The following is a 17038-nucleotide window of genomic DNA, read 5'->3' as shown; positions in this document are numbered from 1 at the left end:
ACACTTGGAGCAGTGCTTTTCTTTTTGTTGTATTGGATTTTCTCTGCGAATACTTCTTAGATATTGCCGAGATAAAAGAGTTGTCATGTGTTGTTGACTGATGTGAGAGTATGTACAAGAGCTGATCAGAAACAGATCCGAGAGCTGCTTATGGGAGACATAAGGCAGATTTGAGACTAGAAACTCACTTCAGCAGCCCCTGCTTATGGGAGTAGCTTGCCAAAACCTGGCTTTTAGGAGAAGCACAGAGGACTAAGTGCTTTAATGAGTGACGTTACCAGACACTGAGTCTCCTGATTCAACCAGAACCCCCCTTACAGCAGGATTGAGAGAACATGCACAAACAGAGGCATTTTCTAGACCTCTCCCCATGCTCATCAGGGGTAGTTTTAGGAGGTCGTGGTCCCCTTCCATACAGACACACAATTACTCATTCCAGTATCTCTAGTTTTTCAGCAGCCAACAAATTCAAAGCAGAAGGAAGCCCTGGACTGGGGACAGAAGGAGGATGTTAAACATCGGCCATATGTTAGGAATAACTACCCAGGAAAAAAGTAGAAATAAACAAAGACAAACTTCCCAGTGCACTTTCTGCCTAGATTAAAACACCACGTTTTTTTTTTGCTTTCTTTCAAAAATGGTGATGTTTGATAGTGAAAATGCCTAGCCTTTCCATCCATGTAAGGCAATGGCTATCTCCAGCAGGTATTAAGTACAGTTGCCTGACAACACTTATTGCAGAATGAGTTGCATGAAGAAAAAAAAGCAAAATGAAATGTGAGTGGCTGCTTTTATTTTTCCACTGCGAGTGAAGACAATTTTTCACAAGTGAAGCTACTTTGTACTCAGTAAAAACAAAAATTACACATTATGCTGGCTGAAGGCAGCTAAAGTTCAGAGAGACAGTTCCAGTTCCCATCACACTTCTTTGCGAGCTGCTTTTTAGCAGTGTTTGAGAAAACTTCTGTCAGGAGGGAGCCTGTAGAAAATGAAACGATCTATTGCACTTTGGAAGGAAAATAAGACAAGAACAGAAATTCTAGCTGAGAAGCCAAGCTGGCTATATGCCGAATGTTTTAGAACTGTTCGCTCTACTTTCTGTCTTTGGCAAAATATAAATTTATTTTCCTGAACAAAAGAAACGAATAAATTATACCATGACAGACTTTTCTTTTTTTACAAGGGGAAGTTTTGATATTGGAGATGCAATTTCACTGCATTGCAGGAAGAGACTTCAAACTTCAGTGAGGAGATGCAAAAGGTGAAGAAAGGAAAAGGGACAGTAATCCTCAGTAATAAGAACTGGGATGAATTAGCAAATGCAACTATTTTCTGCAAGAAGCCCTTCCCTTCTAGCTCTCTAGCAGAAGGAGCTTTGAGAAGCCAGTTGGTAGCAGAAGGATGCAGTGGGTCTGACAGCAGTAATTCCCAGAAAAATGCGTGGCTGTAGCTACAGGCAGAGCTGTGTATCCCCTCAGGCTCTACCATGGCTCTGATGGGCTTTACTAGGATAATGCCGTGGTGTGAGCAACAGCTCAGACTTTGTGCATAAATTCGGAAGGGGGGAGATGAGCAGGATGTGTTTCCAGCCCTAGGCTCTATATCACCTTCCCACAGATGAAAACAGGGAAGGGAGTTAAAGGCAGTGACTCTAAAATCAGTTCTGCTTCCCTCCCAGCCCTGCCTCTGCCACCCTTGGGAAGACAGAGCAGTAAAACAGTAGCTACGTTCCCACCTGAACATGGGACTGACATTGTGCGATGTTGCCCTTGCCCTCCTGCTCCCCTAACACCTTTTCTTCCATGACAGTAAGTTAATCTTCATGTGCTCCATATAAAACACTGTCCCAGGTTGGCCAGAGAGGTGGTGGATGCCCCATCCCTGGAGACATCCCAGGCCAGGCTGGATGGGGGTCTGAGCAACCTGAGCTGGTGAAGATGTCCCTGCTCATGGCAGGGGGCACTGGGGGAGCTGGGAAGGGCCCTTCAACCCAGACCGTTCTGAGTCTGTGATTCTATGAGATGAGATGGACCACAGTTTGGAGATGTCTCTCACTCACCAGTGACGACAATCCACTTGCACGAGATATTAAACTTACGGAAGGTCAGATTTATGAATCTGAGTCCTGGCTAAAGCCTAAATAACACTCATTCTGTTTCAAGACTTTAAAGCCCAACTAGCACTGCACTAGGCAGAGATTGGGATGAAGACACCTCAAATGGGAGACCGGAGAGGCAACAGCCCCTCTCAGCAGGGTTCCAACACAGTTTGCCATGGACACCCCGTGGACAGAAAACAGACGTTGCTGGGAATAAAGAAAGGGAAGACGAATGGAGTATCGCAATAAGCTTTGTAACTGCAATAGTTCTATTTGCAGTTATTTCATAGTTTGTAGTTTTCCCTATGGCACCTTCCACTGTTGTATCTTTGTGCATCTCCAAGGCTGAACTACAACCTGCAGTACTTGACACCTCCTTAGTCTTTTCTTTTTTACTGAAGACCGCCAGTAACAACTTGGAAGTGCACATGGTGCACATAGAATCACAGAATAGTTTGTGTTGGAAGGGACCTTCAAAGCTCATCCAGTGCCACCCCTGCCATGAGCAGGGACATCTTCACCAGCTCAGGTTGCTCAGGGCCCCGTCCAGCCTGGCCTGGGATGTCTCCAGGGATGGTTCATCCACCACCTCTCTGGGAACTTGCTCCAGGATACATACCTCTTTGGTATATCTAGGTACGGGGCACAACAGAATAGAGTAGCTAGCAGCTTGCCCTTTGGGAACATACTTCAACAGGAAGATTAACAATAGTGAAATTATCACTTCTGCCTGAAGATCTGGTAGGATTTCTAGGGGGCTGCTGCACACCAGAGCTTTAAACCATCCTCTGAACACCTTATAGGCTATAGGGCACGTGGTCTATAGTGGCTGAAGGCACAAGGGACTTGTTGCAATTGTGACCTTGCAGTATATTGCTGTAGAGATCCCCCTGCTCATCTCAGGCTTCCTCATCACTTGGAGAGTATCCAGAGGGCCTAGGATGGATCATTCCCTTACAGGAGCCCTGCAGGGCATCGTTAGAGCAGCAGAAATGGGAAGTGTTATTCATGGAGTGGGGCTTGTACTAAGGCATGCCCTCCTCTCCGTTGTCTTCACTGAGCCTTCCATTTGTAGGAGCACAGAGGGAAGGTGGACTCACTGCAGCTCTTCAAGCATCTTCCTGCTTCCCTCCCAAGCTTTGGAAATGAAGGTGGGAATTTACGGGAGTTCACCACCTGCTTCTCTCCAAAATACAGACACACAGCCCCCCAGTCACTTCCTTCCCGAAATCTCAGACTAGTAGATTTGACAAGCAACATGAAAAGACTTCATGTCTCTTTCTGGGTTTGTCACCTAAGACTGGCAATGTTATTAAGGTAGCAGTCTGGATGGCTTACACCTTCACATGTCACTATTAAGTTTATGATGTCAGTAGCAAGAGCTGAAAGGAAGCTCTTCAACAGCCTTGACTTTTATGAGTACCTAGAAAAGCCCAGAATTATATAGTTTCTTATAGCAACCACTCTCCTTTGCAGATTTCGTCTTTACCTTCCTGTAAAAAGTTAGAAATTTGCTATGCAAAAAATTGTCAGTTACTGTAGCAAATAAAACGGCATTAATAGTCTGTATTAGGGTTTCCCAGAATTACTACTATTGCCACGAAAGAGGCTGCTTTACAAAAGAGTGGGACACAGCAGGTGGTTCCCCTACAACAGCAGCAGCAGCAGCAATTATTAGTAGTGAACAAAACATATAACACAATACTGGGCTTTAGAAGGCCTTGTCTGTGGTAAAATCACAGCCGTGACAAGGGATGAAGTTACAACATAGTTATCCCCTGATCCAAATACAATATGGTCCTATTTTGTAGTGTTGATGGGTCCGTAACTATGTTCCACAGCAAGGCTTAAAGGTTAAGGTTACCAGCTGCACTTCACAATGAGACTGTGTTGTAAGTGGGTCCTGTGACACAATCGTATTTCTAGTATAGAAAAACCCTAAATAGCCTAGATGCTATAGATCTCTCCCTTTTTCTCAGTCTTCCTTGCGTATGCATACACACTTTGCCCTAAGGATATCCCTAGAGAGCTGTGCTTCTCCATTTGCTGTAATTGGAAGAGTTTTGATATGATGACAAGGTCATTGTCTACTAAAATCAGGAGATCAAAAGATCCACAGTTAACTGGTAACAAGTCATCAGAACATTTCATGATGAAATTTGAAAGAGCCAGCCCCTTCTTCTTATTAAGCAGTGACAAAGCAAATACTTTTTCATTGTCTTTTCCAGGACTTTAATTGCTATTTTGCAGTTTATTCAGGCTACTTCATTAAATATACCTAATACTTCAACTCTGTGAAAACAGGGAAAGCGTTGGCAGTTTTATCATGAAACAGCTGAAAATCAGAACAAAAAGAAAGAAAGAAAAAAAAAAGATAAAGAGGTAGTCTGATGTTTATAATGGCTGTCAATACTTTAATAGATACCTTTCAGCTCTTCGCCGCTTACACACCAAGTGCTGGCTGTAAGACAATAGACAGGGAAGAGGGATGGGATCTACCCTGGTAGTGGCAAATTTCCAGGGGTCTGAACACTGTTGGTCTGCTCAAGTGATGGAGGTAAATACCAGCTGTAACCTCACTCGTATCAACAGAGTTCTTCACTCAATAGTGTTATGTGCCTTATAAATGCTAAGTTTAAGAAACACAGATACAATATAAAGCAAATATTAGAAGTCAGCAGACTAAGGATTTGAAGGTTCTGATTCAGAGTCTGTGCACTTCAGCATCTTCCAGATTTCTTTGACATCTCTTTTTAGGGCATGCAGTACCAGTTTTAACTGTAATGTCAATGACTCCTCACCAAGGTCTACATGTTCCATCAGCTGGTCCTGACAGGAGTTCTCAGCTCTGATGTTGTACCAGCTGAAACTCAAATGTGGATTTCACTGGATTTCCCACAAATTTTAGCTGAAGCCTTGAAAACTGCCTCCCTCCTAATTCATCAGAATCTGCTTTGGATTTTGAAGGGTTGGGGGTTTTGTTGTTGTGGTGGGTTTTTTGGTTTGTTTGTTTGTTGGGTTTTGTTGTTGTTTTGGTTTTAGTTGTTTTCCCCCCATTCCTGACATTAATCCGATCATCCCTTCCAAAGCTTATTTCTTTAGTGCTAAGTGGTGTCACAAGCTTGTGGGGAAAACAGCTTTTCACCTTAGGTATCTATTATTTCATAATGTGGAGCTAGAAATTGTTGCAGAAGAACACATGCAACCCAATAGCAGTGAAGGATCCCAACACAAAGTTTGTCCCTGCTCTTTTTAAAATACCATTTAAAAATAATGGTGGACCAGGACACTTCTTAATTCAGCCAGACAGAGAAGTGGTGCTGCATATTTTCCTGGTTTTGAGGAAAAATAAAATGCACCTGTTTCCATAAAAATACCTGAAGGGTTTTGTGACTGCTTCAGATTTCTCATCTATTGCTTCTTCCCAGGTCAGACATGAAGCAACCTTTAGGTATCTCAAGGCACGAAGAGCAAAGCAGGACAACCCCTGCAGTTCTGTAAAAGAAGACAAAATGAACATGAATCCAGGAGAAGATGGGGATAAAGAAGGAATGACACTCAGGCAAGTGAAGCAGAAGAGAGTTGCTTATTTTTGTTGTATGGCAGTGATGGAGAAACCCAAATTGGGTGAGATATGGCTCACTGTTTCCATTTTATGCTGGTAGCAGCTACATATGGGTCGATTGCTTTGACCCGGTGTCAGTGTGAAAGTGGGAGAAGAGGAACCAAAGGCATCTATGCAAGTGAGGCTCAATTCTCTCTATCTTTTTGTTTTTTAATACCAAGGTGTGTTTTACAGCATGACATAGTAAAAGCTTCCTAAAAATCCTTTCAGGTTCTGCATCAGCTAGGGGGCTGTCTCTACATCTGCCACAGCTGTTAAACGTTGTGGTGATTCAATGAATTAGATCAATCTTAGATAAATAGGTGAAATAGAGCAAATTATTAAAAACTATGTTAAAGGCCATTAACTTTGAGTATTCATCAAAGCACTTCACTGAATGGCATCTTTTGGGTTTCTATTGCAGGGCAGTACTGTGGAAACCATGATATAAGAGTCATAATAAAATTCAGATTGAGATCCACAGGCAGACAGGCTGCTTATAAATGTGGCTGTAGGAGTTGATGAAGTCAATGAAAATTGGAGAGTGGATTAGTTACCTCCCTCAGGTATTTGCCCTCTCTCTCCCATGACATTTTTAACCCTGAGGCAAAAACACTCAGTCCACTCATGAATCAGCTCCTGAACTGACACTGGTTTCAACATGGTTTATTAAGGAAAACACAAAATCTGAATTAGTTCAGATTAGTGCGCCAGAGTGAAAACCAGCAAGCCAAGAACTGATTTGTGAGTAGATCAGTTCATTTCGAGTTGGCCATCCATCTGTTTGAAAGATGGGTCAAACAGCTGAAGGCAGTAACAGCTTTAGCATCCTGATTTTAATTCACTGCTACAAGTCTATCAGAGCCCTCCCAGGCACATTAGACGTTCCCTCTTCCTCTTCCCCTTCCCAGGCCCAGCTCTGCCATTTCAGCACTGCTTATATGTTCAAAGGCACTTTACAGGAACTGTCCTAATTTAGTTTAAAACAAAACAAAACAAAACACAAAATTCCTATGGAACTTCTCAGGCTCTTTGCAATGATGTGCTCTTTTTTGGTGTTTTGCTTTAAGAAGTCAGACATTGAATAAATGCACTACACATAATTTACAGAGAAAGTTTTAAAATTAGTGCTATACAGTAAAAAACTGCATATGTAGTAAACGGCTAATTAGCTATACACTTTATGCCTTACTAGTGGAGTCACAACCTATGCTACAATACTTTCATTATAAATGATTCAAAGACTTGAAGCATATCTCATACAAATTAAGAAAAAACAGATACATATACCTGAAGTTAAGCATGTGAACTGCTTAAAAATTATTAATAGCAGAAGGTTCACTGGACTGAATGTGTTGTTAATCCCATCACTGCTTTACATCCTACGCAAATTCAAAAAAAACATCTTCCCACCACAACTGATTTATGTTTTGCAATGCTCTAATGGAGTTTCTTTTGAACAAACAGGAAGAAGTAGCAACAGAGAAGGCTCAGGTCTGTGGCTTCCTTGTCTCACTAAATTTATGAGAAATATTTTACATTAGTTTGAGGAAGGCTTGGGGGTCACCTTATGTATTCAAACTGGGAACAGTGTCAAATGCAATCAGCCTTCACATATTTGAAAACTAACTTTTTCAGAGTAGTCACAGTCTGTTACTGAGTGGGTCAGAATTGGGCTCATTTGGGGTTTCCATTTTTGGAATGACTCTTCCAGCAATTAGTAAATGACTAAGCATAGCCCTCCCTAGCCATTTAGGTAATTTAATATTTTTAAATGTTTCTAAAATAAGAAGTGGGTTAGAAAGTGTATCATTTAACTTAAGAGTAATTTGGTCCTTTATTCAAATTTCCCCAAAGGATTTCATCATGGTGCAGTCTTACAGGGTAGGTACAATGCTACAGTACCCACAACACCTGGGTCTTTAGTTCCAGAAGATACCATCCTAAAAACTTGTCTTAGTTTTGATCGTTTCCAGCTCATGTATTTCTTTCTGTCTTATAGCCGTGGTCAGCTACGGTGCCCAGCACATGTCCAGGTCAATATTTTTTCATAGATACATAAAGGTTTGTTCTGTGTGTAGTGGTCCAGACTGTGCAGAACACACCTGAGGCACGTTCGTGTGAGCACAGTACAGATGTCTCCTTTTTAGCACCTCCCTTGTTATGAAAGCAATCCTGATGAAAAATGCTGATTGAACACATGTTGCCAGAGCAACGTAAACAAGAATGACTCGCTCCAAAGACCATAATTAATCTCTTACCTCAGTTATATTTGACAATATCATGTCAAATTCTTGATCTTTCTTTAAACCCTGCTAGCCACAATCCTTACTTTTCTGCTTTTATGATAACTTATGCTTCTTCTGCTTTCATGTCCTATATCAATAGGATAAACTTCTTATTAAACTACCATTGCAGTTTGCTTTTTGGCTTGGGTCTCCTGAGATACAGCTGAAAAACATAACCTTTGGAAGATTAATTAATTATTATCCATTAATTATTTGCACTTAAGTTTGAATCATAGTCTAAGCTGTCATGAAAAATTTTGGTTTTAACATATGATTCCTCATACAGACATAGAACTGCCAGTCGTGGTCCTGTCAGATGCTATGAGCTTGGTTGCATCAGGAACAGAAAAAGGGCGTGCCAAGTGCATTCATTTGAAAAGTAAAATTAAGATCCTTCACCCTTACAGACATTTAAAGTGTCCTGTGGTATTTTGCATAAAAGTTATCCATATGACCCAGCCCAAGTAATTTTTCTGATTCTCACCTTGTCTTTGGAGTTTCCTTCGGAAAAGTTCTCCACAGGGCTGGCTCACGTCCAGGCAGTCAGCGCCCCCTGCAAGATTGTACCTTATTTTGTGGTGTACTTATTTTCTGGAACCAAAATTTTAACTGATTGATGGAGCCCTAGTTCTCCCTTTGAACTGGAAGCCCATTCCCTGCCTTTAGATGTGTTACTTGAAAAATTGTAGAGCGGATACTTTTAAAATAGAAAATGCTGAAATGCTGTCTGTAATTATTATTTTTTCTTTATGAGGCACCTGTAAGAGGAAAATCACACGGTTTTGTGGCCTCCCCTGCTAGCTAGCAGGATGACCTTCCCTGGGGACACACTCACTCCTAATATTTCTCTCCCCAGTGCATGTGCTTACAATAGTGGCATTACATGTTTTAGAGCTGCCTGCAATACATCAAACCCTGGGGTGCGCTCAAGGAATTTAGCAGAGTTGTTAGATCTTTCACAAATTCCTACAGGAAATCTAAATATTCTATTTTTGGCAAGGGCTGAGTACTTTCTGTGGTGTTTATTTTTCGAAAAATTGGTCCTTGTTCCATCTAGTTTAACCCAGTGGGTTGGTAGAGTCATCCCAATGACATTCTGGTTCCCGGAGATGTTTACTCATCCAAAGCAGCAACTATTTCTACCTTCCCTTTCTGCCTAAGGTGTCTCCTCCTCTTCCTTCTTTATTTCTGTCCTTTGATCTTTCTCTAACTCCTGCAGGGATATGCAGCAAAATCAGTAACATCCTTCTGTGGTGGGTGGAGGGGACCAGGGGCTGGGTCTGACTCTGAGCATCCCAGAGGTGGAGAAGGACCAGGGTCCTGATGAGTTGTGCAGGTGGTAGAATTCAATGGGTAATGGATTTGTGTGTTTAAGGCATCTCTTCAGTTCCATTTTATGATAAGATACCTGAACATGCACAAATGTCAAGGGTATAAAGAGTGCCATTGATCTTGATTTCAGTAATGAAATTAATCACATTCTTAAGAAATCTGCTTATCGTGTGTGGTCTGACACACGCACAGCTATAAGTATGTGTTTATGCCTTGGAAATATTTTCTTGAGCCGAAATAAATGAAGTGAAATTTCAGAGCTGCGTCCCCCTTTATTTATTCCATATCATAACCATTTCAAAAGACTAATGAATTCTTCATTAGTTAAAAAAGAGACTTCTATAGCATTAACTTTGTCAGAAATCGATAAGCCACCAATATCAACATGCTGGCTTAGCATGAAGGTGCTTTGTTTTTAGAAATTATTATTTCTGTTTACCAATTATGTCTTCTTGCTTTTTTTCTGCAACGTGGAGGAGAGGACTTACAAATGAAAAGCTCTCAAATGTTCACAAGCCACAGGATTGCTCCAGGTTTGATAAAATTGTTGTGATTGTGGCCTCTGAATAAGATATTAGTGCTTTACTACTCTTAGTCATTTCTTATTATAGAGATGAATTTGAAACTTTTACTCTTCCTTTCAAACATGCTGATCAAGCTAAATATTTCGGTTTTTTAACTTACTGCATGTTTTTTTTCTTTTAAAATGTCTTTGTTTCACATGTTGATTCGTTTTTCTGGTAAACCAAGAAGTGTGCACTTACACAGGCAATATGTGTTGAAATATGATGCAGATCCTTGATTCTACTTATGCTGTACCTTTACATTTTGTGTATTTCTGTAATAAGCTACTTTTCCAACTGGTTAGTTATGATATCTTTATTTTCCAATTTACACATCAGACACAGTCCTGTGATGTCTTGTAGTTTCCTGTTAGCACAATTACAACAACTGTTATCACAATGGTAAAATCTCTGTATATCCAAAATAATCTCTAGATGGTTTTATGGAGCTTTTTATTGAGGGGAGCATCATAGAATTGCCTTTATGCTATTGATTTTAGCTCCAGCGCGTGGAGCTATGTTGTCTCTGCACTCAGAGGCAGAGCTGGTATCCATGCTGTGTGCAGACTGTGCTTCGGCAGAGATGCTGGCAAGACTTCACTCATCTGCCCAGCTGTTTATCATGAACATAAAAGCAACTGTGCACAGTCAGACAAAGTGGCCAGGGGCATTCAGCAGAGGTAACAGGGAACAGAGTCACAGCAAGGCAAGCAGATAGTGATACCTTGTTTTCTCATAAAAATTGCAGGAATATAATGGCTTTACTGAAACTGGCCCAAAGGATGTTACAAGAGAAGACACGCACATATGTGGGTAGCAGTGCCTGTTCAGACCTTGTGAGAACATGAGCTTTATCTCTTTAGAGAAGAAGGTAAGAACAAAATTTGAAGCAAATCTCATCTCCTCGTGTTCCTCTCTTCTCAATTATCTTCTTCATCTGCATGGTCAGGTTGTCTTTTTTGTTGCTTTGCCAACTTGAGATGCATCAATTCAAAAACTGATGAGGAGGAACAGGAGTGAAGTTATAATTCTGAGAAATGAGTCAACCCTCCTCATTTTTTCTTTTATTGATGAGGCTTTTCATAAGGAAATCTCTTTGGATGCCAGTCTGTGACTCAGAGGTGAGGGATTTTTCACCATGCACAACCACTGTTCATTAAAAAGCCAGTATTTGCCATCTGAGTCAACGTGTTTCCCTGCTGGCAGAAACAGTGGAAATAGACAAAGAGGACTTCAGAGAGAGGGCAGATAAAATCACACATGGGGAAAACGCCCCTCTGATTTCCTAGGTGTCAGAGAGCATTTTGTGCATCCAATAGAACATGCTGGGAAGGGGAGACAAAGATCTGCAAGAACATCGAAGGCAGAAAGTGCACAGGAAGGGCTGGGAGGATTTAGGATGACAAGAAGAAAGAGCAGGTTGGAGTTCAGAAGACACAAGAGGACCCTTGAAAACTGAGTTTTGACTCATGTGTGGGAAGCATCCTAAAGGATCCAACACCTCCACTATAGAGCTCACATCAATTTTAGTTTCTTTAGCTGACTTCCACTTTTGTAGAATTATCTTCTTTCCAATTAGGCTTACCCTTAAAATAAAATGTCCTTGATCTTTGCTAATATTTGTAATAGAATCAAAATCCCCAAGGATAAAGATAACAGGATTCAGAGGAAACTCTATGCTCACTTTTTTATTTACTTTCCTATTACTTTTCCTTAGAATTAATACTCTCTTTAACCTGGATTCACTCTTGGAAATCCACAAGGACACAAGCTAAAAGCTACAAAACCATTCTCCCACCCTCCTGCTTCCCCCACACATCCCTGTGCTGGGGAGGCAGCAATCTCCTCTTCATCAGAGAGACACTTTCTGGGTCCCAAGTCAGAACAAGGCTATTTCTGAACTTTCAGATAGAAATTGAAGTTATTTTTTCTTCTCATAAACTTAGATCTTAAAGAGGAAGGGAAATCTTGTCCACATTTCCACCATCACTTTTGAAAATTGACTCTGTCTTGTCTTCAAGCTGAAAGAACTGCTCAGACACTGAGACATCATGGTACTGGAGACCACATCACCCCAGTACTTTGGGCAGGACCTCTAAGTCTTGACTATCCAAAATAACCGTACTTTCCTCCACCAAAGTGGTTTTTCCACCACTTCAGGAGTAATTTACAAATGTTTTGCAGTTCCAGTGTGTAAAATGCAGTTTACATTCAAAATTCTGTTGATGGATTTCACTGAAATTCACTTCCACAAACCTTTTGCCTCAAGGTCCCCAGTTATCACCAATACCACTACTTCTGGTGGCACAGGCAGTGAGTGAAATACCTAATCAGAGGGTGGATATTTGTTGGTACAGAGAGAAGGGGTGAGTCACAGGAGGCTGGTAATGTCCACCTGTTTTGTGAGGTGGAATGGACTACAAAGCATTTTAGGCTGGAGTCAAAAAGAAAGAAAACACAAACCCGAATTAAATTTTCCGTCTCTTTCCATGACATATTTATCCAGAAATGGCATACCAGACCATTCCGAATGCCCTTGTAATCTAATAATTTGTACATCAGTCCTGAAACACTGCTTGACTGCCGAAGTGCAAGCAGCAGGACACAGGAGTCTGCATGCTCAGGTTCTAACTTCTCTTTCTGTTGTGCCCACTGACACCCAGGAAAATATGCTGAAAAACCATGGCACTGTACTAAACATTGGTGGTGGCAGCAACTGAATCGAACCCAAGGGAAAGAGGGAAAAATGTAAGAAAGCGACATCACTGTAACAGTGCAAACCCATCCTCACCACTGTGGAAAGAAACATGGTCAAAACGGTCCAGGCATTGTTAATCTCCAGGTGTAAAGTTGTTCGTGTGCACAGAGTGGGTAATAGTGACTTACAGCCTGCTCCTGCAACCTGGTTGTGTGGAAAGGTCTGGGCTGTGGTTATAGGGTGGAATGTGTATCATCCCATCCTTGCACTGATGTTCGGTTGGAAGAAATACAAGCTCCTACAGCTTTTGGTAGGACTCCAAGTACAGTTTCCAGAGCCTAGCTCCCTTTCCCACCCAGGCTGGTCCTTCTCTTCCAAGTAAGAAAGCAGACACAAGGACTTGACTCCTACCACAATGCCCTGTGGAAAATGATATCCAGTGTCTAGCCTAATGAGGTGATTGCCATTAATTTTCTGCCCTTTCACCATGCAGTGACCACATTCACCAAGGACCCACTTTGAAGAGTAGCACATAATAGATACACAGGCTTTTGTCGTTTACCCCTTTCCACCTGCTTCTTTCTCTTGTTTTTCAGGTAGCAGCCCCTGGTGTGTCGTAGGAGCTTTCACAGGGAGCTGCACATCCCAGGGAACGAAAGATGATGTGCTGCTTGTCTGAGGAAGCTTTTCCATGCCCAGGGCGTTCCTGTAAACGAAAGGAGTTTTAGAACTCTAACGGAAGTCAGATGAAGGGAAAAGATGAATGGACGCAATGAATTAAACTGTCATTAAGCATAATGTAAGCAGTTTCTTCATGTTATCTGAGATTATCCAGACTGACAAATAAGCACTGCTGTTGTCAAGGAATTTAAAAAAAGAAAAGCCATGCCATCTGTGTGCAATGCACTGGAGGCACAGATGTGCTATGTTTAAATAAACTGAAACATAATAGAAAACTCTCGATCAACCCAATGTACAAGATCAGTAAGTCTGCTTTTTCAATTAGCATGGTGAGAAGAGTTCCCTCCTCCATCCTGCTACCCTAATTAAAAATGCTTTATTTCTTTGGACGGTTGCCCTTGAAATGCTGTCGGTAATTCAAGTGAAAAGTTTCACATTCTACCAGTCAGGAATTTTACCATAGAAAAGGTGGCCAGTTCCTCTGTGATGACTGTGTTTTCTTCTGCTCCATGCTTCGGTGATTTAAAACAACACTCACTTTCAGTGGCCACTTGAGGATTGTCTCCCATACTTGTAACATCCTCAGAGGGAGGGTTCATGCGATGCTTCGGTCACCTCTGGCAATTGCTGTATTAGAAAAAGATGAGAAATTATTACATGAGAAGAAGGATCCAGCTTTACATTTGTTCACAGCCCTTCTGGGGGGCAGTGATTCAACAATCACATCTCCTGCAGCTCCAGAAGAAAAATGATGGACTCATCAGCAATATTCAGCCAGGAGCATCACACATCTTCCCAGGACAGACCCATACAGAGTCTGGGAGGTTATACTGACTCGGAGAGCCTTTCCACACATGGGAGGTAGCTACTCCAGGTCTAGGATTTTTGCACTACAATTGGAAAAAACCCACACATTCATGAAGGAGCCCTAATTTCCTGGAGATGGTTGAACATCTGCCTGCCCATGGGAAGTGGTGAATAAATTCCTTGTTTTGCCTTGCTTATGTGCACGGCTTTTGCTTTATCTATTAAACTGCTTTTATCTCAGCCACTCACTTTCACTCTTCTGATTCTCTCCCATCCTACTGAGAGAGTGGCTGTGTGGGGCTCGTTTGCCAGCTGGGGTTCAACCATGACATTCAGTTTTCCTGATGTGTCTGCAGATCTGAGCCTTGGCTCCATGCTCTTTTTCTGTACAAAAATGAATGATGGTGTATGAGGGGAAAAACCCAACACACCTTAACAAAGCACTCAATATTCATGAACTTGGGGCAGGAGTTAAGTACCGCTATGTAAAGGAGCATTTATTGTAAAAGCAGCTTTTGTGCTATAAAATCAGCAACACAACATCTGTACGTTCAATTGACCCCCATGTCTGAGTCTCAGCATCCAAGATGTATGTCGCCTCTTCTGGAGCTTTGCTCTCAAGTTAGAAGGAAAAATGCAATTATTACCATGATGTTTAACTCAGTTGACAGAAGATCTGATATTTTAGTTGAGAACAGAGCGATGGTGCGTTCCTAATCGAAGAGAATAAGAGGTGTAGTTTGATCAATATGACGCTCCAGCTGAAAATGAAGCACCTAAGGACGATGAAGCAAATTGGTAATGAAAGAAGCGCTTGCACATAATATGAACACTGAGTGAGCGGCCAAATCTCTCCCCGACAGAGACAATTTAACTATATTTCTTCACAGTAGCGTCTACACTTGCAGGACTGTAGGAGTCCATCAGTTCCCAATTTAAATCATGAGTTTTGAAACTGAAAATGTTGGTCCATCTGAAAACACAACAGGCACAGACATGACATATCCTATGAACTGCCAGGCAAGAGATACAAATATTTTTTTAACAAGTGAAAAATACTTTAATCCCTTGAAACATGATTGAACTTCAAACAAAATTCAGTATTGCCTGTCTTCAGTACTCAAAAAAATGCTCTCCCCTCCAAACTCAAGGTGTGAAGTCATAACATTTATATATATATACACAGATATATACATAGACATATATATACACATATATGTGTACATATGTGTGCATACATATAATATACACACATAAAAGGAGCTCTTCTTAATAAGTACCTGCTTCTTGACCGAAGGATTTTTTTTTCTTCAGTCTCTAGTCCAGGTAAATTGCATATTTTTCTTTGTTTTCCAACCTTTTGTTTGTTTGTTTGTTTGTCTGTTGTTGGCTTTGTTTATCTTTTAAAAACAATCCGAAATTTCAGAGCTTTGAAAAATTGTTCCAGGTATCACATTTGTAAGGACTTGAGTGCTGCAAATGGAAGTTCAGTGCAATATAGGCTTAGTAGATTATTGGGTTTGATTAAAAAATAAACAGGTCAGAGGAAGGAGAAATAATTTCATTACCTTTCACAACTATTTCCAAGACTATGTTGGTTGAAATCAAAACACTTTATTCTGAAAATACTGGCAAGGGATGTGTCAACAAGATACATAATTTTCCAGTTTCCTTCTAAACTGTCCAGTGAAAAACTCCATTGCCCAGGAGATGTCTGCATGACCTGGTCCATCGTGTGTAGATGCTACAGAGCAGATGAAGTGTTGTTTCAGACATTGGGACCAAAGACTGAATGAAGACTGACATTGGGATGGGACATCTCTACATCTGGCCAGGGTCTCACCCTGTCCACAGGTCCCACACATTTGGTGCAACTATTACACCTTACCCATAGCTACACAGATAAATCTTACTGTTAATGAGACATTTTGTAAGGGCTGTTGAAATTAAAGACATGTTGATTCTTCCACGTAGTGGACAAATATCTGGGTTAGAGTAAATTGTTTGCCAGCAACAATCTTGCTGTGGATGCTGGAGTTCAGTGCAAACCTTCTCCGATGGTGCTGCTGGTGCAGCCCAAGGTAAGGGTTACCCCAAGTTAAAAGTCGTCCCCTGGATGTCCTGTGCTGGTCCTTGGTCTTACATGGCAGAAATTCTAAGGTGCCAATGAGTTAAGGTTGTTGAAGCAACCACAAATTTGGCTACTACGTCTGTCAGCGGATATCTGTTGATAGCAAAACCAAATGTGGAACTCACTGGCAGCCAGCACTCGTATGTTCTAACATCTGTTTTAACCTCAGTTTTAATGTTTGATGTAATCAGTTAAAATGCTGCAATATGGAATAAAATGAGATAGTGGTTCCTTTAATGTTTATTTTAGAAGATAAGGTTGTTTAATTTTTTCACTTGGAGCCGGTGGAAAAATCTTGATTGAAATTAAACTTCAATAAAGAGAGGAAAAATATTAAACCTTCAAGTGAGTATTTTCTTCCAATTTCAGACAAGTTCTGCTTCCATTGCACGGGAGTGACTAAGAGAACACAAGTTTCTTTTTCCTTCAAACAAATTATCGTCCTTACCTATGCTCCGAGAAAATAATCTTCTTTAAATTCAACAAAAAAAGCATATTCATCTTTTAAGCAATGACAGAGACAACTTTAAAACATAAATTTCAGCAAGCATCTGGAGAACTTATTTTTTGTAATCTGCATGACACTGTTTCTCTTGTTTCATAACAATACATTCACTTTGAATGGGGTTTTAGATGCTGTACGTCTTGCAAAAGATAATGAAATAAACGAACTCTAAGTTGCCTACAAGGATCATGTGAAAATAAATACCATAGTAGTGAAACCTGTTTTAAAACTTGGCCATTTGTTACCCATCTCCAGTTATATTTATGCCATGATAGGCATGAAAAATTACTCATCGAGACTACATTGCAGTTGCCTGGTGTAGGGAAAGCAA

At 41.0% G+C, this 17038-nt stretch overlaps 1 long non-coding RNA gene across 1 annotated transcript in view; it reads left to right on the top strand.

Moving 5' to 3' along the window:
- LOC139826456 (uncharacterized) overlaps positions 1 to 16752 on the top strand; it is a 97419-nt gene extending 80667 nt beyond the window's left edge. Inside the window, exons 3-5 of the long non-coding RNA XR_011736532.1 lie at positions 5527 to 9855; positions 10634 to 10756; positions 13180 to 16752. This is a non-coding gene — a long non-coding RNA (uncharacterized lncRNA). The remainder of the gene's footprint in view (positions 1 to 5526; positions 9856 to 10633; positions 10757 to 13179) is intronic.
- The last annotated feature ends 286 nt before the right edge of the window (positions 16753 to 17038 follow it).

The sequence above is a fragment of the Patagioenas fasciata genome, chromosome Z (assembly GCF_037038585.1).
Source record: "Patagioenas fasciata isolate bPatFas1 chromosome Z, bPatFas1.hap1, whole genome shotgun sequence".
NCBI classification, from domain to species: Eukaryota; Metazoa; Chordata; class Aves; order Columbiformes; family Columbidae; genus Patagioenas; species Patagioenas fasciata.
This window is presented reverse-complemented; position numbering and strand designations above follow the sequence as displayed.